At 40.2% G+C, this 15,890-nt stretch overlaps 1 non-coding gene across 1 annotated transcript; it reads right to left on the reverse strand.

Moving 5' to 3' along the window:
• Positions 1-849: 849 nt before the first annotated feature.
• On the reverse strand, positions 850-956 carry LOC141635152 (small nucleolar RNA R71). Its single transcript, XR_012539856.1, has one exon. It is a non-coding gene; the product is annotated as a small nucleolar RNA R71 (small nucleolar RNA).
• Positions 957-15,890: the final 14,934 nt, after the last annotated feature.

Genomic DNA, 15,890 nt, shown 5'->3' on the forward strand with positions numbered 1-15,890 from the left:
TCGACCTAGATATAATTCTACTCATAACAATTCACTACGCAATTCCCGACTCCTCGTATTCGGCCTCTACTATACTACATTAATTTGTTAGCCGAGTTTAGGGTATCTTTGATTAGGTTGCGACATCCTATCAAATTTTGGCGCCGTTGCCGGGGAGCACGGTTTTATTGCATTTAGAATTGTTGATTTCTATCTTGTTTTCTTTTGTCTTGAGGAACACTTGTTCCTTGAGACCATTACTTACAAGTTTCTTGAGATTTGTGTCTTATGCCCAGGCCTTATCATACCGGAGAATTGATTCCCTTTGATCCGGAGCCCGAGAGAACGTTCCGTAGCCGACTTAATTATTTCAAGGAGCTTGACGCATCTTCTTGTCCCGGTATTTTGGGTCGCATTCGTACCAATTACTCAATCAGTGACGAGGAAGAAGGTTCTACTTCATTATCTACACCGCCACCACCATCTCTAATAAAAAAGATGGTGAAGCTTTCCAATCATTCCAAGCCTGCCGCAGCCATGCTTCCAAGGGGTATCAGTACTACCCAAATAGGAGCCGCGGATTTCGAGATTAAACCGGTTGTCATTAACCTTGTGGAGAGGGGGCAATTTGGGGGAAGTCCTTTGGAGGATCCCAATTTGCATGTTCAAAATTTTTGTGACTATTGCTCCAAGATTAGGAAAACGGGAGCCACACAAGCTCAAATAAGGGAGATACTCTTCCCTTTCTCATTGAAGGACAAGGCTAAGGTATGGATCAATAGCCTTGATAGAAAAGCCATGGGGATGACCAATTGGGAGACTTTGACTCTTACTTTTTACCAAAAGTATTTCCCACCGGATAAAACTCAAACTTTGAGGAGCCAAATCACGGGATTCCACCAACAAGCACTAGAGAGCTTTTACGAAGCTTGGGAGAGATACAAAGATTTGCAAAGACAATGCCCACATCATGGGTTGGATCCTTGGTGTCTTACTATAACATTCTACAATGGATGTTGTGCCGAGTCCTGACGAGTTCTTGATTCCGCCAATAATGGACGGTTTGATCAAATTGACACCGATATTGCTCATGCCACAATTGAATCCATGGCAATCCATGATGCTTGATGCGTGCAATTTATATAGACTTTTTAGCATTTCTATGCCATTTGTATCGCTTTATATTGTAAAATGCCCCGAATTGGCTACTTTGGTTTGTTCTGTCTTAATTGCAGGAATGGACCTAAAAGTAGTGGAATCGCGCCTTAGTCATCCCACTTTGCATGCATTTTTAGGAGGCGGATATATTAGAGTAGAAGTCATACCTCGGGAAGCGTGAAGGAGGGTCTTAGGAATCTGCCAAGACGAAGTCAAGGCTGATCTCAGTGGGAAGTACTCGATCAAGAGCTTCTGGAGTCCGATCGAGTGTTTTGGCAGATGCTGGAAGTCGATCGAGTGGTTTTTATACTCGATCGAAATGTGCTGAATTGGAAGTGTTCGATCGAGAGCCTCAAGTGCTCGATCGAACAGTTTTGCTGGAGAAGTCCTCGATGGAGTTTTCTGAAAGGACTCGATCGAGTGGTTTTCTATATTACACGGGTTAACTAATCCGTGTTAGGTTTATTTTGTTAATAAAACGCTCCCCTATATAAGGAAGTGTTTATTAGGTCTTAATTACGTTTTTATACTCACTACTTTACTCGTATTGCTGCTGAAACTTTTCTCTGCCTCTTTTCTCTCCGGATTCAAACTTTGTAATCGCTCCTTTCTCTTTAATCTTAATTCTTTGTTTTCTCTCATTAATTGTTCTCTTATTTTAGTTTATGCTTTATTATCATTCATTTATTATGTCTATAATTAGTATGCTTATCGTTATTATTGTTGACTGCATTAAAAACATGAGTAGCTAATTTCCTTATGTTAAGATTAGGGGATCCATGGTAGTGATGAGACGATGTAGTGAATAGACTAGGTAATTTACTTGTGAGAATCTGTGACCATAGCAATATAACTGTAACATATTTAGTTGAGTGCACGCTTCTAAATAACTTTAAGTTGGTTAATTTTGTTCCTGGATCGGAAGATTGGAATAAACCGACCTGCTATGAACAGTACACTACCCAAATGAGGACGAAATTTAAGTTAGTGGAAATCTAGGGTGGATAGCGGACCGGAAGGACCTTTCCCTTGCCCTTCTCACAGTAGATTGTCTAGGCTATTTATGACTGAGTCGATGAACTGCCATGGTGAACCGAAGTCCTGACATACCCTCTTTTATCTGATCACTTATCTCTTATTTCCTCGCTTTATCGCTCTTACTTTATTTCTCTTGCCCTTAATCTTTAGTAGTTTAGAAAACAAAATACAAACCCCCCAATTGTGACTTAGATAGACGGACTTACAGATAGATACCTTGTCTCCCTGTGGAGATCGACCCTACTTATCACTAGCTTCTGTTAGTTATATTTAGGTATTTATTTTTGGTACATAACGACCGTATCAAATTTTGATTCTTTTTTTTTCATCCTTTTCCATGCTTTTTTCATTTTCTTGCCCACGTTTCTTTCTCTTTCTACCAACTCCATATAAATGATAAATGGACCAAACTCGCATCAATGAAAATCATACCACAAAAATTACACTAAACAAGCTTGACTGGCAAGCTTAATTTGGGTGTAGCTAATGGGTCAAAAGGCTATTTTTGGCTAATGTGAAGCTAAATGGGTGAAAATGAAAGAAAGGGGGAAACTGTAAGCACCTCCCTGCATGTGACACCGACCACAAACCCGAATGTACGCAAGCAACAAGCAATCGAATTTCATAAAAGTGCAAAAGTAATGAACATGTTATGCAAGGAGTACTACTCTCAATTCCTACATGAACTGGTCATGAATGACACCAGTTATACGGCTCTAATAACTCAGAAATTGTAAAGTAGGTTGCCAATTCTATCAGGTCAAGTCTACATAGTCAGCTATATTTTCAGCATTAACTCGTAGATATGCACATGACTAAACTAATAACTGCCAATTAGATGCAAGGCTCAAGTGATATGACAAGTTAAAGTGCAGTTTTATCATGGAAATCCACCGTTCCGACAAAACCTATATGTAAAATGAAACGTGCATTTTTTTGAAATTTTCTAATTACCAAAAAACCGTAAACGTGAATGCAAAAACAAATGCAAAATGCAGACTCAAAGGATGCAATACCCTCCCCAAACCAAAACGGACAACGCCCTCGTTGTCCTCCAGCATACACCAGCAGTATATATAATGGGAAAGGGATAAAGACAACCAATAAATGAATGAATAAAATAAATAAATAAGGAGACAAAAATAAAGAAAAGAGCAAAAAGTACATACAAAATGACGAACTTCCCCAAACCAACCAGAAAACTGGGGAAGTGAGTAGACTAGCAGCTACTCGTCAGCAGTGTCCTCCTCCTCTCCCACCACCGTGTAGTCGATATCTCGCTCCTGCTCACTCCTCCTCCCCTCGTCAGCTCGGGCTCTCTCCTCCTCCTCAGTTGTGTCTGCCTCGCTAGCTGGCTGTGGTTACCCCTCCACCAGGTACCGGTAGAAAGAAGGTGTGGCCAGCCCTCAGGAACGGGGCGTCTTCGTCTCATGTGATACTCGTATAGAGGGAATAAGGTAAGTGAAATGTCCCGCTCCATACGAGCCTGCCTGGGAAGCAAGCTGTCACGACGCCCTTGCTTAATGAACTCGGACGCCTCAAAGTGTGGAGGAATAAAATTAACTGGGTAGACCGGCTATGTAACAGAAGGACTGGGAATAGGGATCGGTGGAGGCATGGGCAAGAAAGACTGCCCAGCCTCGGTCTTTGTGGATCCCTGTCAAGTCTCAAGTCTCTTCCGCTTCTTAGAAGAGGAAATAGTGGGAGGTGGAGCGAGTAGAAGGTGATAGAAAGGCAAAGGTGGAGGCAACCTACCCCTAACAGTGGCTAAAGGTACAAGAGGGGGTAGGTCGGTAGAAGGTAATGTCACGGACAAGGAGCCACAAATCTTCCAAGTCCGCTGGTGAGAAGCTAGCCAAAACATTGCCAATATGGAAGAAACATCTAGGTACATGTCCCTATCTACATGTGCCAGGTCACGAGGGAAGTCAGGGAAGATAGAGCGGGCGAGGTAGGTGGCTATGTCACCACAGACAATGGTGCCCGACTTCTTATTCCCAACAGCATTAAAATGCTGAACAGTCAGATAGGCAATGTTAAGAACAAAGGGGCCCTTGCTATCAATGTTTAGATAGCCCCCGAGAATCGACAACTCAAGATTATTAATGTTGTTAGGCTCTTTACGGCCTAAAATCGTCCCTCCAATGAGACGCAAAAGTAACGGGCCGGGGGGAGGTGAATATGAGCAATTCCGCGCTCCTCAAAAGGTGTCTGTGCCAAGGTCCGCCAAAGTATACGTAAGACCTTCCTAGGAGAGTCCGACTCACCGTGGGATGACAGACCTAACCTACTACGAAACTCAGCTAAGGTCTAGGTCGTAGTTCGGTTAAACAACCGGAAGGAGACATACGAGCTGTCTGGGTCAGTGGCGTAGGCAGCAGCAGAAAAGGTGAAGGAGCTGAAAAACTCAAGGGTCAGCTCCTTATAGATCAAGGCACTCATAGTGGTCAACCCAGCCATCTCCGTCCCGTTCAAAATATTGGCTACAGGCTCATAAATTCCCAACTTCTCAAGGGAGTTCCGACACAAAAATTTAGTAGAAGAAAAGTCACAGCGCTCTAAATCATAAAAACGGGTACGATGAATTGAGTTAACGAAACGTACCTCTGGATAGTCAGGATGCGGGTCCAACGACTCATCGGCACAGAACGTGGCACGTCCAGCAGCAGGCGTACCTCATCCTCGAACCTGTCCACGCCCCCCAGTACCCAAAGAAGAACTCAGTCCAGTAGCTGGGCAAGGTACTAGGGCAAACCTGTAAGCAGCTGTGATAGCCGGTGACAACACAGCAGGGGTCGTCACCGTAGAGGGTACGGTACCGGCAGTAGTAACGGTAGTGGCAGCGGTAGTAGAAATAGTAGAAACGACGGTGGCAGCAGCAGGGACCACCGTCTCAGTCATGGATGGGGTAACAGTAGAACTAGTCGAGGGCATTGTGTTACTATCCATCCTAACAATCAAATAAGTGTATAAATTAATCAATTACGAAATTAAACACGATTTCCCCCAAAATTTAGAAAAATCCGAAACCCTATCCCCTTAAAAAGTATCGAAAACATCAATTAATCAACAAAAAGAGGGAGGAAATCACTTGATTGAAGAGCCACAAAATATTGCAAAGAATTGACAAAATTGCAAGAAAACAATCGGATTTCAGCTATACCCAAACAAAGCCTAATTTCCCAATTAAACAGCAACAAAGACAAGATGCGATTGAAGAGGAAAATAGAGGGCAAATGTCAAAAATCAAGCAATAATCACAAGGTGGGTTATTGATTTGGTAGTAGGGAAGAAAATTGGAAGAATTTGGGGGTTTTTCAGAGAGTTATCGCGAAAAAGAAGAAGAACAAATGTTAGAATGAAAATAGAAGAGAAGGCTTTCCTGCGTGTTATAAGCAGTCACTCGATCGAGTGATTTGAAACCACTTTATCGAGGACTTTATCATCCATTCATCTCGATCGAACAAAAAGTCTCTCGATCGAGAACTCCTCTATTTTGACATTGCGATCGAGTGGTTGAAACAGCTCGATCAACCTCTTTTCCTGGGCAATCCTCTCGATCGAGTACAAAAAGCACTCGATTGAGGTGTTGTCCTATGGCACACGTCCAAATGCGATATATGTTCCCTAAACCTGCATAGAAACACGCAAAAACACTTCCCGTAAATACCAAATCACAAAAATTATGCAGTCTATATTCGGTTTTCGCTGAAACTAACTATGCTACTGTCTAATAATCTAAAAACGCAATTAAAATGTCTAACGGAAATTCAAAATTACAAATTATTACAACTGGGCATTCCCCTCTCATCGTTCAAAACAATATAGTAGCCCACAATAGGGCTTCTGACTGGAGGAGATCCCTTCAGCATCTCGGATCGTCCTCTTTGATCGCCAGGAGCTTGTACTCGAACTGATGGAAGGAGAAAAACTTGCGTCCACATACGCCTTAACTTTCTTCTTCCCTTTGACATTCCTATCTGCATTGGCAGCATTCCCATCACTTAGATTGACTTTCATTGTACCATGACCATCATCTCCAGTATCCACTATGTATGTACCTACAGTAAGGGAAAAACAGAATGGTCCTCCTTTTTGCTCTCAATCTGAGGCGGAGGTATCACTATAGCAAAGCAATATTCGATATTATCAAATGGAGTGTCTGTATCTGGGTCAATAGAGGGTAGGGCATTGCAAGGTTGAACTTGCATAGGCGCCCTACGAGATTTGGACTGATGAAATGTCAACTCCTCATCTCCTACCTGGAAGGTAAGGGTCTCCCCCCGACGTCAATTACTGCACAAGCAGTAAACAAAAATGGTCGCTCTAAAATAATAGGGGTATTAGTGTCCTCGGGTATGTCTAGGACCACAAAGTCAACGGGAATAAAGAATCTCCCGATTTTCACAGGTACATCCTCTATTACTCCTAGTGGTCGTGATATACTACGGTCGGCCATCTGAACGGTCATATTGGTATAGTTAAACTTGGTCAAACCGAGTCTCTTAGCGAGAGACAAAGGTAAGACACTCACGCTAGCTCCTAGGTCGGTGGCGCATTGTCAATCAAGTGGGTCCCTATATGACAAGGAATTGAAAAGCTACCCAGGTCTGGTTTGGGTGGTGTCTTATTCTGAACTAAGGCGCTCCCTACTTCAGTCAAAGCCACCGTTTCGTGGTCATTTATATGTCTCTTACGCGATAAAATTTATTCCATGAACTTCATATAAGAGTGTACCTGGGTAAGTAATTCGACAAAAGGAATGTTAACATGAAGGCTCTTCAGGATTTCAGCAAATTTCCCGAACTTTTGGTTGGCCTTATTGTTCTGCAATCCCCTTGGAAAGGGGACCGTGATCGGAATTTCTAACCCATTATTCCTTTCTTCTAATGTCTTGACAGGTTCGAACTCATTTCTACTCGATCGAGTCCTTTTACCTCTCGATCGAGGTCTTTCAGCAGCTTTCTCACTTGATCGAGCATTATCAGTCACTCGATTGAAATCCTCTTTATCAGCATTACTCGATCGAGGCATGCTTTCACTCGATCGAGCATTTGTCTCAGAATTTTCACTCGGTCGAGGCATTTCCTCCTCTCAATCGGTTTCTTGATTAGCAGCTTTACTCGATCGACCAACAATTCCACTCGATCGAGTATTATTCTCATCAATTCCTCTCGATCGACCACCAGAAATGAGTCGATCGAGTACTTTCTTCCGATGCAGCACTGTTTCGTCTATGGACAACTGTTCACCATCAGCAACAATATTCTCCGGGTCTGATATATCCTCAGCAGTTGACATTTTGGGTCCTGCATAAGAAAGACCACTTCGCAAGTTTATCATATTTATCATCTCATGTGGATTCTTTTCAGATTGAGACGGTAAATGACCCGGCTTCCTTGTGGATTGGTTAGTGGCAAGTTGAGCAATTTGGGTCTCGAGTGACTTTATCGACGCTTCTTTATGTTGGTCACTCATCTGTAACTATTTAGTCAATGATTGGATCATCGACTTCAACTCAGCCAATTCACTTACTCCACTAAAAGAAGCTCCTTGATGCGGTGGTGGAAAGGATGGAGTCTTTTGAAAGTCTTGTTGAGCTTTGTGAGGAGGAACATAAGCTTGTTGCTACCGCGGAGGAGGGGTAAGATTAAGCACATTCTGACTAGTCCATCTCAAGTTAGGATGATAGGAACCTTCTTGCCTATATTGCTGAAAGGCAAGGACTTGCTCCTTCTCTGTCAGACAGTCAACAACAGTGTGACCGTCATTACTCCCACATCTCTCACAAGTAACGGCTTCTTGTCCAGTCAACAAGTGAACCATCTATTGATCACCAGCAGTTTGCAATTCTAGCTTATCAAAACGGGCATTCATGGCTTCCAGCTGAGCCACAACTGCACTATCTACTAAAAAGACAGTACGAATACCTCCTCTTGGATTCCCATACTCAGCACACTGAGTAGCCATTTCTTCTATGATACCCCATCCCTTGTCATCGTCATTGTTCTTCTGAAATCGCCCATTAGATGAGGCGTCCAATATAGCACGGTGGTTATCATACAATCCATTGTAGAACTGGTTGCATAAAAACCACTGATCAAAACCATGATGAGGAAGAGACCTCACCAACCAGCACACTGACTACAAAGTTATACCATATATTCACTGGCATCTTTGCACAATTGCACTCGTATATTGTGGTGTGTGCTTATTCATTTCTTGTTGTCTGCAGTTATGGTTACTGGATTGCCATCTTCTGCTTCTTGGCAAGATCTGAGGGTTAGTGTGAAACTCCTTTCATAAGAAAGATCGTGATTTTGAATTTGAAATTTTGTTCTATTGCGCAAAATTCATTCCATGCGTTTTTTTTTAATTTATTTCTTTTTCTCTGGAGAATCAGGCAATTAATTGTTCTCTTTGTAGACTTTACTTTATTGATGATGCTAATTTTGTGTACTGTTTCTATACGCTATCTTTAGGATCACATGCGACAAGCTAGTGAGGTTTGCTTTTCAGATGTTTAAAAAATCGAAGATCGCAACGTATTCCACGTGAAAACTGCAATTATCTCACCCAGTGTTCGTGTTCTTCAAAGGGTCTAGAGTCACTTCAAGGCTTCAAGAGGAGCCATAAACTGCTGATGTGACCGAATGTGAAGCGTCATCGAAAGTTTACTCGATAGATGAATTAAACAAGGTGGCTTCCAATGACATGTCACTGACTGCAGAAAGTTCTTATGTCTCCGTTTTCGTACTTACTACAAGACTGGACAACTGACTGATGTGAAGAAACTATATTTGAGTAATGCACAGGATTCGGATGCTGATTTTACAGCTCAGGTAATTTTAAGGCTCGTTAAGAAAATAATCTATTTGATTTCCCCATTGTATCAAAGAGTCTTTACGCTTTACAGCCTTTGTCTACTGGTTTGTTGCAGCTGTCAGTAGTTCCGGCTCTAAAGGATGATAATCTTACGGAGCTATTGGGATACTATTTGGAAGAAAATAAGTTCACAATAATGGGTTCCTTGCATGATGTATTATATGTTATTTCATTTTGTAAGACAAAATTATAGCAAGTCATTTTCCTTAGTCGACCTCAAATCATCTTAAGAGGCATTTTCCCGAGTATTTATGAGTTCACTAAAGTCTTCATTTTTCTTGAAAAGGGAGGAAACAAGTTTACGGCGCAGAGCCAGGTGCATATCTTACGTGGGATGAGAGGGCTAGAATTCCTTATGGTGCAACGCTAGGTCTCAAGTGAAAGATCATAGATCCATATTAGACTCTCAAATAAATTAATTTATCTTATAAATTGTCATTTAGGTGATCTATGTAACATGCATGCAAATATGAAAGCATAAAAAGAAAGTATAAGGAAAAACAATTCCCTTACATTGAATTTGTGGTAAAAAGGGCACAAACTAGTTCACCTTACTAGCTTGTTCTTGAGCTTAAACCAAATGGAAGATCCTCCTTGCAAATCTTCAACTAGAAGATCTCCTTCTTGTTGCACCCAAGAACTAACCTAAAATAATAACAAGTATTGACTAGTAACTTGTTAATTTTATACCCTTGATAATATTCTAACTTTACTAACTTTCTTAGTAAATATTAATGTATGTATACTAACAACTTAGTAGTGATTAATAATTATTTTAGAGAGATGAATAAAAATTGTTCACATGCAAATAGGTAGAGTGAAGAAGTGAGGTAGTGTAAATTGTGAACAATAGATGGAGTATATAGGAAGGGAAGTGGCGGGTGGAGGTGAAGTGAGGGAGTGGAGAAATTTTGTCTTATGTTTTTATCTTACATCACATGTAAACTCTTACATAAGATAAATTATGGTAGTATACAAAACAAGGTGAAATGATTATGTGAGTAATCATCCACTACTCTTATTTTACACGGTCCACTTGACCATTTATGGGTCCATGTTGGTTCTTATATTTGTCGCACAAATCCGTGTAATTTTTATTTTAAACATCGTATCATGTTTAAATACTTCCATAATTAATTCGTCCAATTCACTCCGTAAATATACGTGTACCACTACACATATTATTTACGTACTACTATTAATCACATTAATCAATTAGTACAATTTTAGTAAATTAACAGTTAATTAACTAAAACCCGTTTCCCAAAACTTATTATTTAGTTATCGCATAATTAAATAATAACTGCCGCTCCTCGAGTTCGCAACTAGAAATCTCTCTAAAAATAATCGACTAACTTTTTAGTCTACAAATCAAGAGACTAAATAAATTGTATCTCATACAATTAATTAGTTGTCTATTGGGGTTCGTTCCTTTAGGTGTGACCGAAAGGGGTCAGTTGATCACCGCCGTCTCACGACAATAACGTCAAACTCTAGTCAGCCAACCGTTATCGATTTACGTTAATCAACTGACGAGGATCAAATAAATAAATATCTGATGATATTTCATTAATGAGATTTAATATGTTAACACACTATTGTGGAGGACACTAACTCCAACAATCTCCCACTTGTCCGACACAAGGTGTGCGCTACCAATTCTCTTGTCCGTTTTAATCTCCCACTCAATGCAAGGTGTCTTTCAGGTCGCTCTTTCACATGAACACATCACGAGTGGTTTTCTCGATCGGGAGTGTGACTACCTGACCGGAAAAATCTCTCACAGATTACTTCCGAGCGTGGCCACACATTTGTAGTCATTAACTCCTCGAGTGGCCTTGAGATATAGTTACCCAACGTGGGTGGACAATTCTTGTATGCCCTATCTATCCTATTGCACAATACAACTCACCATGACCTAGTAAATGCTCTTTTGGCCTCCTTTCACGGCACGACCTAGGACAAAAACCAAAGTCACTCGGAAATCCGCACTGCTCGTTAATAGTCTCCAAAAAAAGAATCGACTCATTAGAACATCTTGGAGATCCCTGCCACGGCCAGGCGTCTATAATAGAACTTAGGGACTCTCTAAATGGTCACTGTCCGGCAAAGTGTCACACACTCTGCCTATGTAATCGACCAGTCATCACATATGACCTTATGGTGTTGAACAACCATCAATCGACTTACAATCTAGTCACTCTGAGACGTCACCTCATTAAGTGACAAGGGACAAAATACAATGTTCATCTTATTCACTTGAATAGTGTTCAACATTGTCTCCACAATTTATTCAGATAAACAAGGTATTAAAATTTAGTCACACTAAATAAAAGATTTATAAAAGAATGAATACGAAAACAATGATTGTGATTATCATATATAGAATAAAAGATACACTATCCAATTATTACATATCCATAATCTAAAGAAAATCAGGTACTCGTCTCAATCCCATAGCGACGACATGACCATCATGCTTAGCCTTTGATAAAGGCTTGGTTAAAGGATCAGTAGTATTATCATCTGTCCCAACCTTACAAAAGTCAATTTCCTTCCTTTACACATAATCTCTAATTACATGGTATTTCCTTTCAATGTGTCTAGATTTGTTACTAGACTTAGGCTCTTTGGCTTGAAAAATAGCTCCACTGTTATCACAATATAGAGTGATAGGATCTTTGGCGGAATGGACTACTCCTAGCCCCTCCATGAATTGCCTAATCCAAACAGCTTCCTTTGCAGCCTCAGACGCTGCAAGGTACTCAGCCTCTGTTATAAAATCCGCAGTAACGCTTTGCTTGAAGCTCTTCAAGCAAACAGCTCCTCCATTTAGCATAAACACATAGCCGGATTGGGATTTCATGTCGTCCCGATCAGTTTGGAAACTTGCGTCCGTGTAACCTCTTACACGCAACTCAGTTTCTCCTCTAAACACTAAGAACGAATCCTTAGTCTTTCTCAAGTACTTAAGGATGTTCTTTACGGCTATCCAGTGACTCTCACCAGGCTTGGCTTGATACCAACTTGTCATGCTCAAGGCATACGCAACGTCGGGATGAGTGCAAATCATAGCATACATGATAGACCCAACAACGGAAGCATAAGGGACGGTCTTCATGTGTTCAATTTCCTTAGGGGTGGAGGGAGACTGTGACTTGCTCAAAGTAATCCCTTGGCCCATAGGTAGAAATCCTCTCTTGGAGTCTTTCATATTGAACCGGTCAAGAACTTTGTCAATATAAGCTTCTTGACTCAATGCTAGTATCCTCTTGGACCTATCCCTATAGATCCGGATACCTAAGATTCGTTGTGCCTCTCCCAAGTCCTTCATTTGGAAGTGTTTCCCTAGCCATTCCTTCACGGAAGTGAGTGATGGAACATCATTCCCAATGAGCAATATTTCATCCGCATATAGGACAAGGAATGCAACCTTACTCCCACTAAACTTCATGTATAAACACGGTTCTTCCACACTTCTAGTGAAACCATATTGTTTAATAACATGATCAAAGCGATGATTCCAACTCCTAGATGCTTGCTTAAGACCATAAATGGACTTCTTGAGCTTACACACCTTCTTAGGGTTAGATGTATCCACAAAACCTTCAGGTTGTATCATGTACACCTCTTCTTGGTTACTAGTGTTGAGTTATTGAGTTATTGAGTTACTAGTGTTGAGTTATTGAGTTACTTGAGTTGAAATCGATATTGAGATGGAAAGATAACGGTGTTCTAAGGTGGTTATTTAGTTGTTATACATTTGTGTTCTCAGGTAGTTATTAGTTGTAGTTAGTTGGGTTAAGTGAAGATGAGTTAAACTTCGGGACGAAGTTTATTTTTTAGGAGGGTAGAATGTAACATTTCGTGTCTGTTATATTTAATTGATGTGTCAAAAGTGTGTGTTAACTGTGTTAGGAATGCGTGATGTCCGTATGTACGATATACAATACCCTTTTGATGTTTGAGTACCGGAGCGAACTTCGGGACGAAGTTCTTTTTAAGGGGAGAAGACTGTAATACCCCGAATTTTATATAATCGATTAAACGGATATTATTATATACTAGTTATTATACATTTTATATTGGTTGCATCGTAATATCGTGAATGTTATTAAGTCGGGTTTATATCGTATATGTTGAGTCGGGCTACATCACATTTTGTCTTTTGGGTCAAGAATCGTATCACCCATTTACCCATCTACATTTACCCAATGACCATACCCGTTTAACCCATTTGCCTTACCCGGAACATGTAACCACCATTTACCCTAAACCTAATCTAAGAGCCGCTCTCCCTCTCCCCTCTTTTCAATTTATCATTCATAAAACCATTTCTAAACCTAGAGAAAGGGAGAGGAAGAAGAATTGTCGAGCCTTTCATTTGATTGAAGATTTCTCATCGATTCCAACCTAATTCGATTTCCCTGTTTGTAAGTCGATTTCATTCCATTGTTTATACTGTTTTAAAATGTTCGTCTTCAAAAAGTTTGAAAAGAGAGTCCTATTTATTTGATTTCTAGTTTATGCATATAAAATATCGTAGTCAAATTCTTTATGGTTTGTCCTAGGTGATTTATTTATGAACATGTCGCTGAAAAGTCCGCGAATCTGATTTGGTTGTGGAAAATGATTTGAAACCCTAATTTTTATGTCGATTCAGTTATGAGGCTTCTTCATACATCATCTTTGTATAGTCTAGATGATAATACGATTTGGAATTACTGCAAAATAAGGTTTTAAACTCGTTTTATGAATCAATACTTTTTATGCGACGGTTTCTGTCAGTTTTTGGAAATCAGTCTGAAAGCCCTTGATAAGTTTGGAATTTGAGAAAAACAGGTTAGATATAATTTGTCGCTAAGACTCATGGGGTTCCAATCCAATTGGCCTTGTATCAATTTGATTTTTCTGGAATTAGTTATGTATTTTATTCCGAGTCTGTCATGTGCTGGAAAATCAGGAAAAATCGTGTTTGTTCTTTAAGTTGATATTCCTATTAAGTTATGATGAGTCTAGGTTATGTGCATGATTATTTGATTGATTAGGTGGTAATTATACATAATTATGTTATGTAGGTGATGGATATGTGAAGGATCATAATTGATTGCTTGTGTGCTTGGATTGCGAAAAGGTAGGGAAATACACTTGACTTATTATAGTTGTTGTTGAATTGTGTTGACTTGTTTGTGTTTCATATGACCAAACTGTGAACGTTGACTTGATTCGTGGTTGTTGATTCATGTTATGATTCATATCCTGGAATGTGCTTGACTGAATTGATCGTATTGAATATATTATCACAACATTCGGTAACCGGCATGATTCTATGATTTACCAGTTCAATGATATACAAATTGTGTTGCATTAATTTCTTGAGCATTCATATGCATTGGAGATGGGGGATGTTGTGGTGACGTGGTGTGGTGATGATGATGTGATAAGGCCCAGGCGGGTTCTGCAGGACTTGCCCTGGTGTCCTCTGCTGCGAGCTGGCAGATCGGCTACGGTCGATATATAGTCTACCGGGGATCGGTATGGCTGGGTTGTACGGGTTATGAGATGTGAGTTGAGATGGAGATGGAGGTGACGGAGGAGCATGCATATCATATTTTGTTGTTTAATTGTATTCCCTACTCAACCTCGTGGTTGACCCTGTGTATTCGTGAACACCTGTGACGATCCAAATATTGGGGAGCAGACTTGACAGGTTTATGAGATAGGATGGGAGCTTGATAGGCGTGAGACACTGGATCAGAAGACTTAGTAGCTAGATCATCATTTAGAAGACTTTCACTTTTATTTATGCTAGTTCTTTGTAATTTGATGTAAAAGAGGTTTTTTAACAATTAAGTTAAAGTAATTATATAATCTGCCTTGGAGTTTAATTTGTCATTCACTACCTCGGGAAACCGAGATGGTAACAGTCCGGTTTATTAGGGAATGTCTTACTAAAGGCTCCTTCATAAATCGGGGTGTTACAAAGTGGTATCAGAGCGAACGATCCTCAGGCCTAAACCAATGAACCCAATGAACGTAGGATGTGTATAAATAAAATGAACCCCTGGGAATAAACGTTAGGATCTCACAAGGTGCGATTAGAAGAAGGCGCCCTTAATGCGTGCTCTTTTGCCCCCTCAGTTTTGAACCAGGTAACCCGAGATAAATTGAGTGAATGGGGTAGTTAGAAGGAAAACCTTGGATATAATCGAGTTGATGTATACCTTGAGACCCATATATTCTAATCATCCTGCAGGACAACGTTACGGTAAGTATTTTGTATGAATGATGACGTGATCATATGATGTTGTGGAGATGAGAAATAAATTTTCGTGTTCAGGTTGATAATCAATGAAGTGTTGGATTGTGATAATCGTGAGCGTGAAAATAATTGCGAATTGATGATATTTATCTGGATGGATGTTGAATGACGTGTTGATAGTGCTATTATGTCTAGTGATATGCGGTTATGTGATCCCGAAGCCATGCTAGTATAGTATTGTGATAGTAATCAGAAACACTATTGAATTGCATGTTTCTAGTCATAGCAATCGTGATTTAGATGTAAGGAGTAGATCGAGATGCGAAGGGATTCTAGGGGATAGATGTTTACGTAAATACAAAGTGTGAGATTTAAGTTGGGATGGGTTAGTATACATAGTATGTTCATAAGAGCTTGTAACAGAGTAAAGAATGACCTAGTGCTGAAACTCGTTTTGTTTGATTTTACTCTTTAATTGACATTACTGCCATTTCTTTTCTGTTTATTGCCCATGGATGAAAATTTTATGAGAGATAGCCTCATGAGTTATTGTTCATTTGGCGTTGGT

Source organism: Silene latifolia, chromosome Y, assembly GCF_048544455.1.
Source record: "Silene latifolia isolate original U9 population chromosome Y, ASM4854445v1, whole genome shotgun sequence".
Taxonomy (NCBI): domain Eukaryota; kingdom Viridiplantae; phylum Streptophyta; class Magnoliopsida; order Caryophyllales; family Caryophyllaceae; genus Silene; species Silene latifolia.